Source organism: Bufo gargarizans, chromosome 5 (assembly GCF_014858855.1).
Source record: "Bufo gargarizans isolate SCDJY-AF-19 chromosome 5, ASM1485885v1, whole genome shotgun sequence".
In the NCBI taxonomy this organism is placed as follows: Eukaryota; Metazoa; Chordata; class Amphibia; order Anura; family Bufonidae; genus Bufo; species Bufo gargarizans.
In genome coordinates, this window is record NC_058084.1 from 444310070 (window position 1) to 444326870 (window position 16801).

A 16801-nucleotide genomic window follows, 5' to 3' on the forward strand; every position below is an offset into this window, starting at 1 on the left:
TATTTTTGCATTGAACATCAGGAGATTATCTGGAATTTGCCCCAAATTCTTTCCTAAGCAGAGCACACATCCGTATTGTGTTGCACAAGTTTACCTGAGTGGGCCGGGCGACTGGCAAATTCCTGTTGCTTTGTAACGATGGTCAGCTCTAGTCTGAGCACGCAGCAGATTCTCGCCCAGTCCCAGCATCTGTGCACCGCTGCAGAGGGCTCCCGAGGCTGATCTAAGGGCACATTCACATTCCACAGGTCTGATACCAGCGCCTGGCCGACCAGACTGATTAAACCTGCAGCCCTCGGCACTTGTGTCCTAGCAGCGGAAGGTGCATCTGAGAATTCCCCTGTCCTCTCCTTCCACAGAAAAGTATGAAGAACTGAATTGGATCCTAACCGTCTTCTCCTTTGGGTGGAAATTTAATTTTACGACAAAAAAAAATGTCCAAGCCGTCGCGTTTGGCCAGGCCCTTGTCAGCGAACGTAACGACTAAGCTGCCTGTGAGCAGGATTGAAGATTTTAACAGCCAATCAAAAAAAATCAGCTTAGGAGAAAAGATTCTGCGAGCCGGCAGTGAAGGAAGCCTGGCTAAGAAGCAGCAGCAGGTGAGAGCGCCGCAGATACCCGTCAGGCAGCCCGCCGGAGCCAACAGATCCAAAGGTACCGTACTGTGTAGATAGAGCTGGTTGTAAGCTATGGCGTCTTTATGGTGTGGGTTTATGGACTTGATGGATTGCCTCGATCTTCATTCCTTATCAAGCTGTGGAAGATGCTCAAACTTTTTTAATTGTGCTTAACCCTTAGCAACTAAATGCTACCTGCCCTTCGCACCCTCCTTCCTAACAGTCTGGTCGCCATGTGTGAGTCCTGTACAGCAGTGCCAGGTGATTGGCATCGGGGCGGCCGGCCTTACCTGTAATTTACAGCCTCAGGGGCGTATTGTGAAATCTGTAATAGGCCCCGAGATAGCCTGTGCCATTTATAGTACTGGTGTCTTCCTATGTGGCAGTGGGTTCTTCGGGCCCCCTCAATATTAGGGTATGCCCTATAGGTACGACCCCTGCCTTATCAGTCACAGCATTCGCAGTCTAGAGTCACTGCAGTCATGGAGACTGTTACCTTCTTAGTGCCTGTTCACATTGGTTTAAAGTTCTGTAGTTCTGTGCCGGATGTGCTGCAGATCTGCAGGAGGTTGCACAATGCATATTGGCTTTTAATGCGGCTAAGGGCTCATGCACGCAACCGTATCCATTTTGCGGATCTCGGCCGTGTGCATGCCACCATTTCCTCTAGAAATGTCCTATGCGTGTACGCAAAACGGACAAGAATAGGACGTGTTCTGTCTTTAGGGATGTAGTTACCGCACGGTGTGCTGTGCGTATGTTTTGTGGCCCCGCTGAAATGAATGGGTCCGCATCTGATTTGCAAAAAATGGGGATCGGATGCTGACTGAGCGTACGGTCCTGTGCATGAGCCCTAATCCTGAGGTTTTGACATCCCATTTATTTCCACAGCAGATTTTTTATTCCTGCCACAAAACTGGAAATCACAGGGGAAATTTTTCATTGCACGTGAACGGGGTTGCAAAAAACCCAAAACCAAAATAAATGTATAGGAGTAGGATTTCACGTAGACATACTGGGGGAGATTTATCAAACTGGTGTAAAGTAGAATTGGCTTAGTTGCCCATAGCAACCAATCACATTCCTCCTTTCATCTTTCACAGCTCCTTTGGAAAATGAAAGGTAGAATCTGATTGGTAAAAGGGGTTTTCCAAGACTTTTATACTGGATGGGGTTCGGCACTGGGACACCTGCCGATCAGCTGTTTGAGAAAGCACCGATGCTCGCTGTAGAGCCGTGGCCTTCTCGCAGTTTTGCCTAGGCCATGTGATGTCACGTTTATTGGTCACATGACCTAGGCACAGTTCAGCCCCATAGAGCATAGGTCATCAGTAACAGTAAGTCTCGAAAAACCCCTTTAGGGGTTCAGAGCTGAACCTGGACATACCCAGAATTTCACCCAGGTAGCAACCCTGACAAGAGCATTGGAGCAGTTCGCACAGGGCTGAATCGCACAGGGCAAAGGCATTTTGTGGAGTTCCGGTGACGAACCAGGCTCTCCTTCGGGCTGCCAGGCGGAGGCTTCCGCCCGGCAGTGAGCCCGGTGACGTCTCTGGCATTGATGGGGCGGGCTCTAAAGCCTGCCCATCAGAGCCAGTGACATTACCGAACACACTGCTGGGTGGAAGCCTCTGCCCGGCAGTGTGTTATAGTAAATAAAAGAGCCCTTGCCCTGCGCAATCCTGCACAGGGCAAGGGAGAGCATCAGAGAATGAACTGCTCCGATGCTTAAGTCAGGGGGGCTGCCTGGGTGAAATTATGGGTATGTCTGGGTTCAGACAACCCCTTTAAGAAAATGTATTTAAATAGCAAAATTAATGTAAAATAATGAACCGCTGAGACATCCTCAAGACTCCTCTTGCCTTGGCTTGTGGACCAAAGGGATGAAAGCGCCCCCATTTTTCCAGTAAGCGGATGTGTCAGAGATGGGATGCATATGTCATGCATAGAGCCCAAGTGCATGGCTTTAGATTGACATGTCATTGCCGTTGGCCGTGGTTGGTCTGGAAACCCCCTTTAAGCCTTATCGTTACATATACAGTCGTGGCCAAAAGTTTTGAGAATTACATAAATATTGGAAAAGTTGCTGCTTAAGTTTTTATAATAGCAATTTGCATATACTCCAGAATGTTATGAAGAGCAATCAGATGAATTGCATAGTCCTTCTTTGCCATGAAAATTAACTTAATCCCCAAAAAAAGGGCCTGCTGAGATCATTTCAGTAATCGTCTTGTTAACTCTGGTTAGAATGTTGACGAGCACAAGGCTGGAGATCATTATGTCAGGGTGATTGGGCTAAAATGGCAGACTTGACCTGTTAAAAGGAGGGTGATGCTTGAAATCATTGTTCTTCCATTGTTAACCATGGTAACCTGCAAAGAAACGCGTGCAGCCATCATTGCGTTGCATAAAAATGGCTTCACAGGCAAGGATATTGTGGCTACTAAGATTGCACCTCAATCAACAATTTAAAGGATCATCAAGGAAAGAGGTTTAGTTCTTGTTAAGAAGGCTTCAGGGCGTCCAAGAAAGTCCAGCAAGTGCCAGGATCGTCTCCTAAAGAGGATTCAGCTGCGGGATCGGAGTGCCACCAGTGCAGAGCTTGCTCAGGAATGGCAGCAGGCAGGTGTGAGCGCATCTGCACGCACAGTGAGGCGAAGACTTTTGGAAGATGGCCTGGTGTCAAGAAGGGCAGAAAAGAAGCCACTTCTCTCCAAAAAAAACACATCAGGGACAGACTGATCTTCTGCAGAAAATATGGGGAATTGACTGCTGAGGACTGGGGCAAAGTCATATTCTTTCCGATTTGTTTGGGGCATCAGGAAAAAGGCTTGTCCGGAGAAGAAAAGGTGAGCGCTACCATCAGTCCTGTGTCATGCCAACAGTAAAGCATCCTGAGACCATTCATGTGTGGGGTTGCTTCTCATCCAAGGGAGTGGGCTCACTCACAATTTTGCCCAAAAACACAGCCATGAATAAAGAATGGTACCAAAACACCCTCCAACAGCAACTTCTTCCAACAATCCAACAACAGTTTGGTGAAGAACAATGCATTTTCCAGCACGATAGAGCACCGTGCCATAAGGCAAAAGTTATAACTAAGTGGCTCGGGGAACAAAACGTTGACATTTTGGGTCCATGGCCTGGAAACTCCCCAGATCTTAATCCCATTGAGAACTTGTGGTCAATCCTGAAGAGGCGAATGGACAAACAAAAACCCACTAATTCTGACAAACTCCAAGAAGTGATTATGAAAGAATGGGTTGCTATCAGTCAGGAATTGGCCCAGAAGTTGATTGAGAGCATGCCCAGTCGAATTGCAGAGGTCCTGAAAAAGAAGGGCTACACTGCAAATACTGACTCTTTGCATAAATGTTATGTAATTCTCGATAAAAGCCTTTGAAACGTACGAAGTGCGTGTAATTATATTTCACTACATCACAGAAACAACTGAAACAAAGATCTAAAAGTTTAGCAGCAAACTTTGTGAAAACTAATATTTGTGTCATTCTCAAAACTTTTGGCCACGACTGTAGTTATTCTATCCCTGTAAACTAATTTGCGCAGAAAAACTAATTTTCCTGACAGGCACTCGTTAGTCGCTTCATTGCTGTATCCACGCCATAGAGAAAAGTCTTATTAAAGCTGAAACAGTTGACGTATTCAAGGTTAACCAATATCTTCCCTTTACCATTTACTGGTCAATGAAGTATGAATAAGTCATATCCGCGGGCTGATTAGGATGGAAGCGGGTAAAAGACTTCTTGTACATTTCCAGTAAGAAATTTGTGAATTGCTGGAAAAAGGAGAACTGCTGCAGGCGATATTTCATTGTAGTCGATGTCAATCTTAAAAAGGTTGTGTGTTCAGAGCGCAGGGGGACTTTCCTGCAGCTGCTGGAGGTGGAACCGTCATATGTTGCAAGTAAGCTGAATTTGGCTGTTGCTTTGACTGAAGCATTCGACATGTCAATTTTTTAAAAGAGGTTTTTCACCCCTGGAAGCTTTTTGGGCAGACTCCCCAGCATGGCTGGACTTAACCGATTCCCGCCTTTGGCTTCCAGCTCATTTGTCCCCCTTACGCATGTTTGCGGAGGCCCGAGAGCTGCAGCAACCCGTAGGGGAGCAATGCAGCCTGAGCGTTGAGGGGTCCGTCCAAAAGGCCCCCAGGGGTGAAAAACCCCTTCAAGATGAGATGGTTCCTTGTAGTATTCAGATCAGCAGATGCCAGAGACTTGTGTCCATTCTGCCATGTTACCCATTTTACTAGCAGCAATAAGAAAGACTTGGGGTAAATTAGCATTGGGGTCCTTTTTATACTGGCCGTTGCTGGTCCATATCGAGCTCTGATGGGTGTTTTTTGAGTCAATCAGCGGTCATTTAAAGGATCTTTTACATGGCCTAATGCAAAATGAACGGGGGACAAATGATCGTTGTTACGATCAGTTGTTCCCTAGTCCCTACACAAGGTGATGAGCTGCTGACAAATGATGATTTTTGGTGCAATCACCTAGCAAACCAGCGTTGTGCTAGTGGGGTGATCGGTGGCACCGCTACTTGGCCCAACTGAAGGGAACAAACATTCAAACAAACGCTTGTTCCAGATAGTTGGCCTGAACCTCGGCCCTTATAAAAGGGCCCTAATTCCTGTTTCTTTTATCATAAACTGTAGGACAGCCAAGAAAAACATCTTTTGGATTTTTTTGTCACTTTTTGAAGTCACAAAATAGCAAAGAAGAGGTAGAAGACGTGCAGGATTGTCCTGATTTGACCTGGTTTCCTATTGCTGATGCAATGTCATGATTTCTGCATCTGGAATGACATGCATGGGGGACTCGTGGGAGATGGAGGTCCTGTATGTACGCTGTTTAACGCTTGCATCATTTCAATATACAGTAAATAGCAAAGGGGCCATGCTGGCTCATTTTACAGAGTGCAGACACAGGCCCCACTGTCAGACATTAAGCCACCCTAGACCTCTATCAAACAGCAGAAAAGCACTAGAAAATCCTAAAACTGCTCTACAAATTGTGTACAGTAGAGTTTTTGATGTCATTTTGCTGAGATTAAAGGGGTTCTGCAAGGAGCGGAGAGCCTCCCGGTGCTGGTTCTCCACTCCTTCTCCTCCAGGCCTGCGATGCTCCGCTGGCATCACCATAGCCAATCGCTGGCCCTTACCTCAGGACAAATGGTCACATAACCCAAGGGTATCCAGTCCCAGCTAAAGCCAGTGATTGGCTGAGGCGATGTCAAACCGGATGTTGACATCAAGGCCTGGACAAGAAGATGCAGGGAGCCAGTGCCAGGAAGCTGGTAAGTAATCTTCCCTTTAACGGTCCAGCCAAAGGGTGTGGTTTGCCAAACCTCACCCCCATTCTTGCACAACCCCTTTAAGGTCTATAGCTTACTATTTATTAAAAGGGTTGTCCGACACAGCCGCAAAATGAAACACTGATAGGAAAGTGAGGCTTCAGAAAAAACCTGATAAAAGTCCTACTGATTCAGCACCTTGACCTGGTGGTAAGGAGGTCATGTGATCATTGCAACCAATCACTAGCTTTATAAGTCAGGTGTGCAAGAATGGCACGTCACTGATGCCGGCTGCTCTGCTGTATGTCCCTCCTCTCCTCGATGTTGTGAATGCCGGCAGGTTTGAGAACATGGCGTGGTCTCTAGTGGGATCGCGCTGCACCAGCAGCTCTGACGCTGTCCACACTCATTGGACATTATAAAAGCATTGAAGATCACTTCCAACTAAGCAGCAGGGACCACCCCCTTGGCTATACACAGCTCACGTCTGAAACGGCCCTCATAATTCAGAAATGGAGGGTAACTGAAAAAGAAAACCTCAGCAGATTATTCAGGGGAACGATGACGATGGACGGAGGTCGGTGGATTAAAACCTTTTAGCAAGAGACAGGTCTTTAAGATGTGCGCATCAGTCTTAAATGGGACGTAAGCCTTTGCTGAAAACAAGAATCTGGATCTGAATATTTTTATAATTGCATGTAATTAAAAATGTTGTATAGCCAGTGAGCTAGTCAATAAAATAATCTGTATAGCGCCACCTGCTGTTAGTTCTTTTCCTTATTTTTTTGTCCATCTCACTGACCTGGTCGAACGTGCTCAGCTTGAAGATAATCTAGCAGAGCAATGAATGAGGAGATCTCTGGACTAATGTGAGGTACAGGGCTGGTTCTGGCTTTGTTAGAAAGAGATTGTCATGTGCTATATGAGGTCTGATTTTCATTTTTACATCAATCATGGCATAACCCCTTTCCTTAATCTGGACCTATGTGTACATAACACCCTCAAAAGCACCACATCTTGAGCATACTTGCCAGCTTCTGGGAAGGGCATCATGAACTGCTACCTTCTCGCGATCAGTGAAGATCTCAGAGGCTGGACCACCACTGATCTTGCAAGTGGAGAGGGGATAATTTGAATTTACCGGATTTCCCCTTTAAGTATCGTAGAAACAACATTGACCGCTACTAAAGTCAGGCCGGACGAGGAGCGCAGCGGTGGGGGAGGCCGTTCATGAAGAGGTGATGGCAGTGAAGGGACAGGTGAGGTAAGGGTTAAGTGGGAGACAGGGTCAGTTAAGCGCGAGTTGTCAGGGGAGCGGGAGGGGGTGGGGGCGTGGTTAACGCTTGCGAGGGGAAGAGGCGGGAGAGAGAGGACAGTGCGGCCAGGGCAAGCGAACGCCCACCCTCCCGGCCCTTTGGTGATAGGGTTTGGGGGGGGTCTGGGTTGGTTTCCTTTGTTATTTTGTCGCGGCAGTCGTGGAGGCGGGGGAGGTCCTTGAAGTGGAAGAAGATGGTGGTACCTGAGGATGGGAGGGCCCCGCGGGAGGGGCTGGACTCTCATTGAGGAGCTGGTAGTAACTAACTACGCGTCCATCAGTTGCTGCCTCCGAGCTGGGTTCAACGGCTGGGGGCAAGATGGAGACGCAGGTTTTAGTGGTGTTATGAGGTTATTGGGGCTTCTAGGACCTCCCCTCGTCCTGGGTTAATTTATATGTTAATGATGTTATGTATTTATTTAATAAACGGCTGCTGTGGCCGATTAAATCCAGGCAGTGGTGTTGCGTATTTATTTCTATGGGATTAGGAGGGTAGTTCTGGTATGGTAGGTGGTGTGGTGGACCGAGCGTATTGCCATTGCCCTCTTCATGCTGCCATAGCTTCGGGTGGCCATGTAGACTTGCGAACATTACGATTCTACTTGTTCTTTTTAGACAGTCGGACATCCAACAAGCTGTCCATTGTTTCAGGACCAGACACAGGATGATTCCAGCGAGACTCAGAAGGAAGAAGACGCCTTAGGTCTTTATCGCACCTTTATAAGTAGATCCTTTTGTGTCAAAGCCTCAGTTTAAAGGTGAAATAAAGTTCTTTGCTCTGAAGTCAAGGAGAAATGCCAACCTCTCCCCTCCCAAACGCGTCTTGCTCTCCCTCAAGTCTTGCAGCAGACCTGCTAACATTACTCTTGCAATTTCTCAAAAACCTGCCAGGATGGGATTTTGTAACCTGAAACGGCTGCTTTTTAAGTTTACCCAGAGGCCTCGGAGGTTAACATTCCTGGCTCTGTGGCTCTGGAGAGGTTTTTAAAGCATTTTTTCAGCATGACTTGCTCTACACCACATAACAAAGGTGATGACACATTATCTTATCAGAGCTGATGGATTAAGTGCTTCGTTAGTAGAGCTGGATAAATGTGAGACAGACATGAGAAGTCAACGTGAGTGTGACTCCTGGAAGCCTTGGCGTCTGCTGGAGGGTCTTCTGAAGCTTAGAAGTGGGATACATCAAAAAGACTATATAGACAGTAAGACATAAACAGCATAAAAACAAGACATTGACCTGAAGGCTATAAAAACTCAGCTGGTTTATGAGTAAAACCTGACGGCTTAGGTTTTACTGCTGTTTAGTTAAAATTCAGATTCTTTCAAGGCCTTTAGGTAAAGTCAAAAAGCCGGCCTGTGCCAGGAGGCATCTCCAAGTGTAGGGACTAAGGTTAGGACTAGTGTTGAGCAAATCGAATTCACGAAGTGGATTTCGATCCGAATTTCAGGGAAAATTCGATTTGCCGTGAAGCTGAATTTCCTTGTGCTTCGTGGTAGCGAACCAATTTTCCCTGAATGGTGGTAAAAAGATTTTAAAAAATCATAGTTACCCCATCTTTTTGAGTGCGAAGAGCCGACCGCCGCCGGCCAATGTGATGTAGTTTACATGATTTCACGCTAGATCTTTAATCAGGATGGCAGCGGCCGGCTCTTCACGATCAAACAGATGAGGGTAAGGCCTCATGCACACGGCCGTTGTGTGGCCGTTCCGTGCATTGTGGACCGCAATTTGCAGTCCCTAATGCACGGGTCTAATCCGTGCGGCAGCCGCGACGGATCCAGACCCATTCAACTTAAATGGGTCCGTGATCCGTCCGCACCGTAAAAAAATAGAACTTTTTTTTGCGGTGCGGAGACACGGACAGAAACACCATGTAAGCACTCCGTAGTGCCTCTGTTCCGCACCGCAGTTCCGGATTACGGATCCGCATCCGTGGTGCGGAGTGCACACGGCCGGTGCCCGTGTATTGCGGGCAACGGCTCTGTGCATGAGGCCTAAGTATGATTTTATTTTTAATTTTTTTACTTTACACTGTAATTAGAGATTTGGCTGCTTCGCCGAATAAAAAATAAAATAAAAATGCAATACTTCGCTCATCGCTTGTTAGGACTATACTACACTAGAGAATGATTTAAAAGGGGTTCAACAAGCCCGGGAACCTCTTTTCTTATGGCCAGTTAGAGTGCAAGGGTTAAAAAACAGACCTGTCACCGACTCTCCCCCCTCCTCTGCTTCTGGTCCCTGCTGGCCTGAAGTGTGACATGCTATGTACATGCACGCCACGTACCTGCACACATCACCACCCGAGGCCATTGATTGCCTGGCACATCACACTTCTGGTCCAGTGGGGACAAGACGCAGATGGAAGAGAACTTGGCACTGGAGTGCCGTTGACAGGCGAGTATTGTTTTTTGTTAACCCCTGTTTCCCATCTGCACCTTTTAAGTTTCCAGTCTTGGAGAGCCCCTTTAACTATTGAGGCAATAGCTGCAGTCCAGCTATTTTCCAATTTTGCGGACTTCAGCTGTCACTCTATGGGGTTATTCTAGAAAAGATCATGATGACTTATCCTCTAGATAGGTCATCATTATCACATCGGCGGTGTTTTAAAAAAAAAAATTAAGTCATACAATTTGCACTGTGGCATTTCGGCTCAGTGTGTGGATGAGATGTCTTAAAATCTCATCCACTTTGCTGGCACTGTAAAGTGCTACAAATCTGACACTGCGGCAAATCCACAATGTATCGGCTCTCTGTAAACACACCCTTAAAGGGGTATTCCGGTTATATTTAAAGGGGTTGTCCGGGTTCAGAGCTGAACCCGGGCGTCCCTCCATTTTTACCCAGGCAGCCCCCCTGACATGAGCATCGGAGCAGTTCATGCTCCAATGCTCTCCTTTGCCCTGCACTAAATTGCACAGGGCAAAGGCATTTTTAGGAGTTCCGGTGACGTACCGGGCTCTCCATGGGGCTGACAGGAACCCCGGTGACGTCACCGGCACTGATGGGTGGGCTTTAGCGCTACCCTAGCCAGTAAAACGGCTAGGGCAGAGCTAAAGCCCGCCTCTCAGAGCCGGTGACGTCACCGAACACACTGCCGGGCGGAAGTTACTGCCTGGCAGTGTGTTATTGAAAACAAAAAAGCCCGTGCCCTGCGCAGGGCAAGGGAGCGCATCGGAGCCTCAGGGGGGCTGCCTGGGTGAAAAAAAGGGTATGTCCGGGTTCAGCTCTGAACCCAGACAACCCCTTTAATTGAGATAACTATTAGATTGGTGGGGGTGCTACCTTGATCATGAGAATGGGGACCCTGTACCCCATGGAGCTCCTGAAATGAACGGAGCAGCCTGTCAGACATACACTCAGCTGCTCCATTCATTTCTATGAGACTTTCCATTGCAATGAATGGAGCCGCTGCGCTCATGCCTGACCGTCTGCTCCATTCATTTCTAGGAGATCCACGGGGTACTAGTTTCCTGTTCTTGAGATTGGTGGGGGTCCCAGAGCCCCCAGTAGAAATAAGGCCCCCTATTGTTCCCCCAGTGGTAATAAAGCTCTCTACAGACCCCTCAGTAGTATTAAGGGCCCCCATAGTGCTCTTAGTAGAAATAAGGCAGATCTATATGTCCCTCCTACAGAGGCCCCAGTAGTAATAAGAACGCCTAATGTCCCCTGGATTTAGAATACCCCTACAGTGCCCCCAGTATTTATACTGCCCCCTTCTGTTATACTGGTCACCCTGAAGTGCCCCCAGTATTTATAATGCCCCATGCAGTGCCCCTTGTAATTATATTTCTCTGTCCACCATACAGGCCCATGTAAATAACATCACACCATCTTTCCTGCCCCCTCCAAAATACAGTCCTATGTATATAACATCACTCCCCTCCCTTCAGCCCCTCCAACATACAGTCCCATGTAAATAACACTATTTCCCTCTCTCCGCCATAGAGTTCTATGTAAATAACATCACACCATCTCTCCAGCCCCCTCCAAAATTCAGTCCCATGTAAATAACATCACCTTCTCCCCAGCCGCCTCCAACATGCAATCTCATGTAGACATCACTCCCTCAACATTCAGTCTCATGTAAATAACGTCATTCCCCCCACCGGCCACCTTCAACATACATTCCCATGTAAATAGCATTGCCCCCTCAACATTCAGTACCATGTAAATAACATCACTCCCTCCCACAGCCGCCATCAATATACAGTCCCATGTAAATAACATAACCCCCTTCCAAGCCACAGTCCCATGTAAATAACATCCCTCCCTTCAGCCCTAACATACATTCCCAGTTAAATAACTCCCAGCATTGCTCTGCCTCTCCCTTCACTTACCTCTCCTCATGTAGCAGATCTCACCACAGCTTCTTCCCCCAGGTGTTCTCCTCTTCACTGCCATCCTCTCCTGCACTGGTCACATGATGGTGACATCATCGCAGGTACTTTTCAACCACTGCCTGTTTTGCTGGTCACATGACCTATGATGTCACCACAGGTCCTTCATATCTTCCAGTGTATTAGATTCAATTGTATTGCCGTCCTGAGGATGGCAATACAGTGGTATCTAGCAGGCAGGACGTTCGGGGCCTGGGACAAAACATCAGGGGCCCAGGCCCCGAATGTTTTAACCCCTAGCAATGCCCTTGGCTGTATGATGGCTTAGTTAGCAAATTAGCAGTTAAAGGGTTTCTGCAGTTTTTTTAAACTGATGATCTGTCCTCTGGATAGATCATCAGCATCTGATCGGCGGGGGTCCGACACTCGGGACCCCTGCCGATCAGCTGTTTGAGTAGGCAGTAGCGCTGCGGCCTTCTCGCTGTTTACTGTAGGCCTAGTGACATCACGACTAGTATCACTGGCCTGGACGCGACTAAGCTCCATTCAAGTGAACAGAGCTTAGCCCTGCCCAGGCCATTGACATCATTGGGCCAGCGATAAACAGCGAGAAGGCTGCAGCACTACTGCCAGCGCTGCTGCCTTCTCAAACAGCTTATCGGCAGTGGTCCCAGGTGTCTGAGGATAGATCATCAATTTAAAAAAACTGCAGAACCCCTTTAAGTGCACGATCATTTGATCCCCATGCAGTTCCCCCACTCACTTGGCTGATTAGCATCCCTTGTCTAAAGGCCTTTAGTCGGAGGAGTCATAAGGACGGTCTTAGGACGATACTGTAACCCCCTTCTCTAAACGCAGCTGCTCTGGCATATATCTAATCACTGCAGTTCTTGCTCTGGAAGCCTCAGTGATTCCTTTCCCTTACAGCCCTGCTAGTAGTATTACATGGCAGTGATTCACAGTCCCTAAGGTGGCACCTTGCAGGTGGCGTTGTCAGAAAACAGGAAGAAAAGTTTGAAAAGTGGTCAAAAAGTCAGATGTGCCCTATGAAAACTACAGCTTGTCATGCAAAAAAATAACTCAGAAGCTCAGTTTTTTTTCTTTAAAAATAATTTTATTGTGCAGTATAGAAGTTTGGGATTACTGTAATGGATCAGCAGAATGAATTTAACATGTAATTATTACACATTTAAATGGCTCTTTTTTTCTATTCTTAAACTCCCCCCAAAAAAAAAAATAACTGCTACTATTAAATAATGCAACTTGCCATGCTCAAAACAAGCCATTATATGGGAGTGTCTCGAGAAAAATTAGAATTAATTATGGTTCTCAGATCACAGCAAGATTTGAAACAAATTGATACGTCTTCTTCCCTTCTGCTGCAGCACTCTCCCCATCACTGCTCAGGGGCGTGTCCTTTCATCTGGGGCAGCTCTCTCCCCTTCACAGCTCAAAGGGGTTGTCCTTTCTGCAGCTGTTGTAACTGTCACAGTTTCTAATTGCAAATCTGGCTGGTGGCAATTGAAGGATGGAACCGGGCATGTGTGACCACCTAAGCGAGTTGGTCAGAGAAATTAGAGAAAGAACAGACAGCAGGTGGCGCTATACAGATACATTTTATTGAATAAATTAGTGACTATACACATTTTTTACTTCCATGCAATTACAAATGTATTCAGATCCAGAGGATGGTTTGAAAACGGTAGAATATTTTTCATGGGACAACCCTTTAAGGGAACCGGTCACCATGAAATTGCTAAATATTGCAGGCAGCATGTTATAGAGGAGGAGAAGCTGAGCAGGTTGATATATCGTTTGTGGGAAAAGATTCAGTACAAGTTATATTTCATTCATTTACATTCCTGCTCATTCTGAGCTTTAAAGTCAGGGAGGCGGTCCTATCAGTGATTGACAGCTCTCTCTGTATGCACATAGAGAGGGAGGGCTGTCAATCACTGGTAGGACCGCCTCCTGGACTTCAAAGCCCAGAATGAGAAGGAACTTAAATCACTGAAATATAAGGTTTACTGAATCTTTTCCCACAAAACTATATATCAATCTGCTCGGCTCCTCCTGCTCTATAACATGCTGCCGTCAGCTCAAACACCATGTTCAACGTGACAGGTTCCCTTTAAGCTTTACTTAGCGCCTTTTCGCGGTTTGGGTGGGGGACCCTCTCCATGATGTCCATATGCTCTAACAGACAACCCATTTGATTGATACAATGGTTTATTGGCGATATGGCTTCATCCATCGACAGGTGTCCTTTAATGAACCTCCCAAATGCCACTTAGCTGAAGTACACAGACTTTGTATTAAATTGGATTCAAAAACCTGTAAAATCGAACAGAACCCACAATAAAAATTTTAATTTAAGTGATAAAAAAAAATCTGATGAAACTTCACCTTTGCAGCATTCTGGAGATAATTGCATGATTTTCCTATTGTATGACGTAAAGTCATGATTTTATTAAAGACACGGAGGCGAGTATTGCGTAATACTTTCTTTACTTTACTCCCAGCAGCAAAGAGTTAACATAAGAAATTAAGGACAAACCCCCAACTAACCACTCCCCTAAACAGTCCATAAATAGGTATTCCTCCCACATCTCTTCCTCTTTCTTTGACGCGACTAGCCGACCATACACGAACCGAACACTCCTCCAAGCGACCTCCGGCTGGGATCCGCGAACTCAGAAACCGAACCTCAGAACTGAACCGAAACAGCGGTCAAGCAGAACGATGAACTCCTCGGGATCATGAAAGGATGAAGACCCAGAATCAACCTGAGAAACAATAGAAAATAGAGACGGTAATACGTGGAACCTGAAATCGGAACCAATCCTGTGGCAGGAGGAATCAAATACAATAAAATGAATAAAACACTGAATACCAACACATTCTATAGCGAAGAAAAATATACATAAATAAATACACCGCAATAAATAACATTAATACGATAAACAAATAATACCACGAGATGAAACTCCGAGTCCAACCTAAATAAGGGTGGGTGAAAAACGGGAGGGCAATACTCGCCTCCGTGTCTTTAATAAAATCATGACTTTACGTCATACAATAGGAAAATCATGCAATTTTATAACAAGACACGGAGGCTTCGTATTGCAAGTTTAAAGCGAAGACATTACAGAAGAAAAGGCATGAGGCGGAGGTCGGAAGTAGAACTCCCTAAACGTCGAGGCCCTAGACCAATCCGCCAACCGAAGGACATCCTCCAAGCGAGCCCCGGCAACCGTCATGGAGGTAGCCGAAGCACCCCGTACCGAATGAGCCGTGAAAATCGATGTATCCACGCCGGCCAGCGACAAAATCCACTTGACCCACCGAGAAAGGGTGACAGCGGCAACCGGCCGAAAAGGCCTGCGGAAGGACACAAATAGTTGAGGGAAAAGCGGATCACGTAAGGAAGACGTGCGGCTTAAATATTCCTGCAAACATTGCACCGGACAAAGGGAACCGTTATCCGGAAAGGCCGGATAGGAAACCGACCGGAGATTAGTTTTGGTGCGACGAGAAATGTTAAAGGACACCCCGTCAGGAGTAAAAGACAAGGCATCGAAATCCAAGGCACGCACGTCCGAGACCCTTTTGCAAGACACCAAGCAAAGAAGGGTGACCAGCTTGGCTGAAAGTTGACGAAGGGATAAATCCGAGTTAAGCGGCCAAACCGAGAAAAAACGAAGGACCAGCATAACATCCCAGGATGAGGTGAAACGTGGTCTAGGCGGACGAGAAAGGCGAGAACCCTTAAGAAGACGACAGACCAACGGGTGTTGACCTGCCGGACAGCCCGAAAAACCCCGGTGGCGAGAAGAAATGGCGGAGCGGAAGAGGTTAATGGACCTATAGGCTTTACCCTCCTCAAAAAGGGACGACAGGAACTCGAGCATGTCCGTCACAGGTGCCGAAAAGGGATCCAGACTCCGGCCCAAGCACCAACTAGACCAGCGCCCCCAGGCTGACTGATAAGCCCGTCGGGTGCCGGGGGCCCATGCGCTCTCCAAAAGGAAATGAGTCGTTCTCGATAAGCCAGAGACACTCCACTGATCCCCGATATCCTGCACGCGAGGAGAGTGAGAGAGCCGTCCAACACCAGCGGGTGACGCTGGTCCAGGGGACCGCGAAGGAGATCCAGAAACGACGGCAGCAACCGTGGGTCCTCCGCTAGGAGCTCCAAGAGTTGAGGGAACCAAGACTGGGCCCGCCAGAAGGGAACTACCAGGATCACTTCCGCCCGTTGACGCCGAACCTGAGACAGAACTCTCGGAATGAGAGCAAATGGAGGGAAAGCGTAAGCTCGAAGACCCGACCAATCCTGTAGGAGGGCGTCTACAGCTTCCGAAAGGGGGTCCGGTCTCCAACTGTAAAAACGCGGAAGCTGCGCGTTCCAGCGAGAGGCAAAGAGATCCACCGACAGGGGCCCCCAAATCGACAAGATAGAGGAGAACACCGTCGGATCTAACCTCCAGTCGCTGAAATCCGACGAGTGACGAGAACTCCAATCCGCGAAGGTATTGTGGAGCCCAGGAATATGCTCCGCGACCACCGTGAAGCCTTTGTCGAGGCAAAACGTCCAAAACTCCTTCGCCAGATGGGTCAGTATCGAAGAATGGGTGCCTCCCATGGCATTCACATAACGCACAGCAGACACGTTGTCCATCCTGAGTCTGACGCACGCTGATATCCTGTCGCTGGTGAAGCTGCGTATGGCGAAGGACCCTGCTAAAAGTTCCAGAGCGTTGATATGGAGAAGAGTCTCGTTGCCTGACCATGGACCTCCGGTGGAGACCCCATTGCAGTATGCACCCCAGCCGAGAAGGCTGGCATCCGACTCCACAATCAGATCGGGTTGGGGCCCCACGAGAGCTTTGCCGTTCCATGCGTCGAGGTTGGAGATCCACCACACCAGTTCGTCCCTCGTCTCGCGATCCAGAGACACCAGATCCGCATATGAAGCCCCCGTCTGTAAGTGGGCAATCTTCAGCCGTTGTAATGCTCTGTAATGAAGAGGAGCCGGGAAAATCGCCTGGATGGAGGAGGAGAGGAGGCCGATGATGCGAGCCAAGTGCCGAAGAGACAACTGAGGGAGCCTCAGAGCGTGACAAAGCTCTTTCCGTATGGATTTGACCTTGGTCCGTGGTAGGGAAAGGGATAGCTCGGTGGAGTCTACCACGAAACCCAGAAACTCCACTGAC

The 16801-nt window shown here is 47.6% G+C and overlaps 1 protein-coding gene across 1 annotated transcript in view; it reads left to right on the forward strand.

Annotated features, from left to right (window-relative positions):
• Positions 1-460: 460 nt before the first annotated feature.
• Positions 461-16801, forward strand: part of KIAA1217 (KIAA1217 ortholog) — a 414351-nt gene continuing 398010 nt past the window's right edge. The window contains 1 exon segment of the mRNA XM_044293610.1: positions 461-654. The gene's annotated coding sequence lies outside the window, so the exon portion shown is untranslated.